Source organism: Henckelia pumila, chromosome 2 (genome assembly GCF_033568475.1).
Source record: "Henckelia pumila isolate YLH828 chromosome 2, ASM3356847v2, whole genome shotgun sequence".
NCBI lineage: Eukaryota > Viridiplantae > Streptophyta > Magnoliopsida > Lamiales > Gesneriaceae > Henckelia > Henckelia pumila.
In genome coordinates this window covers 28,044,346-28,048,996 of record NC_133121.1, presented here as the reverse complement: position 1 = coordinate 28,048,996, position 4,651 = coordinate 28,044,346, and the positions used below count along the sequence as shown (strand labels likewise).

At 40.8% G+C, this 4,651-nt stretch overlaps 1 non-coding gene across 1 annotated transcript; it reads right to left on the bottom strand.

Moving 5' to 3' along the window:
* Window positions 1–2,919: 2,919 nt before the first annotated feature.
* On the bottom strand, window positions 2,920–3,026 carry LOC140885843 (small nucleolar RNA R71). Its single transcript, XR_012151256.1, has one exon. It is a non-coding gene; the product is annotated as a small nucleolar RNA R71 (small nucleolar RNA).
* Between the last annotated feature and the right edge of the window lie 1,625 nt (window positions 3,027–4,651).

Below are 4,651 nucleotides of genomic sequence, written 5' to 3'. Positions count from 1 at the left end.
CAAGAGGGAGGGGTGAAGAAGCCATTAAAAATAGATAAGTACCAACTTACGAGGGAAGCTCGGGAGAGAAAACTAGAAAGAGAAAATGTGCAAGGGGGTAAAAGTGTGAGTGAAAATAATTTTTACAGCGAGGCCTATTTATAGAAAGCCCAAATCGATCTAAGCCGTTGATTTAGGGACGGATGGACGGCTCAGATCAAGTGGAATTGGAAAAGTTACCGTTGGGATGTCAGAAGATAGTACGTCTTGTCAGAATGATAGCTGAGCATCAGTCGGACACCTCAGTTCGGCATTTTCTTAGGGTCATCTCAGAACAAAAACAACGAACTTCGAGTCTTTGACCTCAGTTCGACTTTTAAAGGAGGGACTTGTGATACTCAGGGGAGGAAATCACCTCAGCTCATAGATGACCCTAAGGTAAAGATCAATCCTTAACTAGCCAGAATCGTCCGGGGGGTCAGGTCGGGAGCTCGGCCAAGCTCTCCCATCATAATGACCAGCTCGGGTCGGGAGCTTGGGAGCTCGGACAAGCTCTCCCATCATAGTGACCAGCTCGGGTCGGGAGCTCGGGAGCTCGGGAGCTCGGACAAGCTCTCCCATCATAGTGACCAGTTCAGGTCGGGAGCTTAGCTTGGGAGCTCAGGAGTTCAGCTCGGTCCCGAGGCCAGTATGGGGTTAGCTTAGTAGAAGAGTTCATACAGTAACTTCAATGGGCTAACTAAGATGTTAGGATCAGTCATTTGTAGTGAGCTCAGGAATTCGGTAATAGCTCATCCGTCACCTTCTCTATTAGTTCTTAGAGAACGACAACTAAGTGATTCTCTTAAGGGCAGTACAGTTCAGATTAAGCATCTTATTATTGATAGGAGTCGTTTTTATGTGTTTTTATTGCTTGTTTTGTGTTTGTTTTGCTTTCGTTTTGTTTACATTTTGTCCATTCTTTTCCATTCTTGTTCTTTATATTGTTTTATTATGTTCGTATTCACTCCTCTGGTTTATCTATTTTTATGGCAGGAAATCACCAAGAAATGCCGATACTTGGTGGGAAGGTGATGCACAGTAGAGGCCATGCAGATAGAACAGGAAGAAAGGCAAAATTCTGGAAACAAAGAAGGGCGCGCGGGCGGCCACTATCTACCGCGCGGGCGCATACGCGGTTGAGAAAAACAGTAGCGCAAGGAATTTCGAGGCGCCCGAGCGGCCAATTTCTACCGCTCGGGCACGGTCACGTATTTTTGAGACAGTAGCGCAAGGAATTTCGAGGCGCCCGAGCGGCCAATTTCTACCGCTCGGGCGCGTCGCGCAGTTTTTATTTTTTTTTTATTATTTTGAGAGTTTATTTCGGAGAGGATTCTGGGGAACTATAAATACAATTATTTCTTTAGTTTTTGAGGGTTACACGGGACGCATATCAGAAGACTACCGGCGGCTGAACGCTTGAGATTTCTCTTCTCCGTTGGGAGTTTTTCCTTTTCTTCTTCTTCTTAATTTTTATGTTGAAAATCTTGGAGATTGAATTTTTGTAATGAATTCTAGTAGCTAAACTATTATTTTGTTGGAATCGAGGGGATCCTAATCCCGAAACACTGTAGTTTGATTGAATCACCGGACGTATTGGGAATTGATTTATGTTTATAATTGATTTTATCATGTTTTTCTTTCTATGTTAATGATTAGCTACCTTTAACATAGATTCGTAAATTATGAATTGCTGTCGAGAGATAGGTTTATAATTTGGACGAATGATATAATCCATGGACTTAAAATATGCATAGAGATATGGTATTTAGTATATGTTGATAGCCATAGACCACCAGGTTGAAAGTTGTAGAATTCATAGAACGCAAAGCAATCAGTCGTGATAAATAATTAGAGAGATTTAATTATTTCACTGATTTGATTAGTTTGGCATCACCTCGAGAGAGAGTGTCAATGTTATAGGAACTTCTGTTAAATTTATAAAAATAAATTAAGTTACAATCGTCCAGTTCAATTAGGGAAAAGGTGAATCGAAATTCCAACAAAATCATTTTGAATTGTTATTCTTCACTCTGAGATTTGTTGGCTTGGTTGTGAAATTTAAGTTAATTTATATTGAGTTTTAATTTTAGATGTTAGTTAATTCACAAATCACTTTTTCGATACTTTGTGTAGTTAAAAATTGAAAAGACAAATTATTTTCGTTAGTCCCTGAGGACGATACTCGTACTCAGTATATTATATTATAACTTGAATCGTGCACTTGCGATTTATTCGAGCTTAACTGATAGATATATTTACGTTGATTTTTTGTGGTAGTATTTGCTCGATCAAGTTTTTGGCGCCGTTGCCGGGGACTAAATAGATTTTAATTTGTTTGATTTGATTTTTCTCTATTACAATTTTAATCATTCTTTTCCATCTGTGGACTGCAGGATTCTCTTGCAGTACATGCAACACTCACCTGAAGGACTATTGCCTTTTGATCCAGAAATCGACAGAACCTTTCACAGAAGAAGAAGGCAACAACAGCAAGAAATGGAAGGAAAACACGAACAAGAACCACCAGTTTACAGATCCATGATGGATCTTGCCTTACCAAATATTGAAGGTGCTCGACCAAGCATTATCCGACCAACTGTAGCAGCGAATCACTTTGAGATAAAGCCGGCGATTCTTCAAATGTTTCAGAACACGCTTCAATTTGGTGGAAGTATCATTGATGAACCCTATGTGCATCTCACAAATTTTTTAGAAATTTGTGATACATTCAAGATACAGGGAGTTTCAGATGACGCTATTCGTTTGCGTTTATTCCCTTTTTCACTACGAGAAAAGGCGAAAGCATGGCTAACGAATTTACCTGCAGGTTCCATCATAACTTGGGATGATCTGGCTAAAGCTTTCCTCACCAAATACTTCCCACCATCGAAGTCAATGAAGCTGAGAGCGGACATCACAACTTTTTCCCAAGGTGAACAAGAAACATTTTATGAAGCATGGGAACGCTACAAGGATCTACTGAGGAGATGTCCACACCACCAATTACCAGACGATCTTGTGGTACAAACTTTTTACTATGGACTTTCTCATTCAAATCGTACCATGTTAGATGCAGCTGCAGGTGGGAATCTACTGCGAAAGTCGTCGGAGGATGGTTATGAATTAATCGAGGAAATGGCAACCAGTAGCTATCATCCTCAATCTGAAAGGAGTGGGGCCCGAAAATCAACTGGAATTCATCAAGTTGAAGCATTCACATCTGTGGCTGCTCAACTTGAAGTCATGAACAAAAGGATCGAGGAACTGAGTGTAGGAAATTCGGCAATGCGAGTGCAAGAAGTATGGTGTGAAAAATGCGGTGCAGAGCATTTCACAAAAGACTGTCAAACATTCTCTCAACCGGAGGGAGTTATGGCAAGCCACATGGGAAATCAGAATCGCCCCAGGAATGACCCATTTTCGAATTCATACAATCCAGGGTGGAGACAACATCCGAATTTTTCATGGGGTGGACCGAATAATAAGCCGTATGGAAATCAGAATTACAGCAGGCATCCTCAAGAGGAGAAATCAAGCTTGGAGCAGATGATGCAGAAATTTATATCATCTACTGAAACCCGTATGCAGAATCAAGATGCATCAATAAAAAATCTGGAGAATCAAATAGGTCAATTGGCCAAATCAATTTCCAGCAGAGATCAGGGTACTTTGCCAAGAGACACTGAGAAGAATCCGAAGGAACAGGTGAAAGCAATTGAATTAAGGAGTGGAAAGACGGTCGAGCCTGAACAAAAAAGAGAGAAAGAGCCCAAAACGGGTACATCAAAAAAAACTTCAGGTAAGTCATCTATCTCAACACCCCCACCCACTTCACAATCAAAAATTGTTGTACCACCACCTTTTCCTGCAGCTCTTAAGAAGGCCAAGCTATACTCTCAGTTTGGTAAATTTTTAGAAGTGTTCAAGAAATTGAACATCAATATACCCTTCGCCGATGCACTGATGCAAATGCCAAGCTATGAGAAATTCTTGAAGGAAATCCTCTCTAACAAGAGGAAATTGAAGGAGCATGCAATGATAAGTCTGACAGAAAATTGCTCGGCACTAGTGCAGAACAAAATCCCACAAAAGAAAAAGGATCCAGGGAGTTTCTTTATCCCTTGTGTAATTAATGATGTTCAGTTTCATAAGGCTTTGTGTGATTTGGGTGCAAGTATAAATTTAATGCCTTACTCTGTTTTCAGGAAACTGAGCTTGGGAGAACCAAAGTCCACCAGAATGTCTTTACAACTGGCGGACAGGTCCATCAAATATCCACGGGGGATTATCGAGGACGTGCTTGTGAAAGTGGACAAATTCATCTTCCCCGTGGACTTCGTGGTGTTAGATATGGAAGAAGATTTAGACATTCCACTCATCTTGGGAAGACCTTTCCTGGCAACAGGAAAAGCACTTATAGATGTCCAGAAGGGAGAGCTGTTGTTGAGAGTGGGAGAGGAGAAAATTTCTTTTGACGTTTTTAATGCTTTGAAATTTTCTCAGAATAATGAAGAATGTTTTCAGTTAGATGTAGTAGACTCACTCTTATTTGATTATGTGCAGGATAATTTTCAGGAACCGTTGGAGGCTGCACTTGTATCTAAACAGTTGGGCGACCTCAGTGACGGAG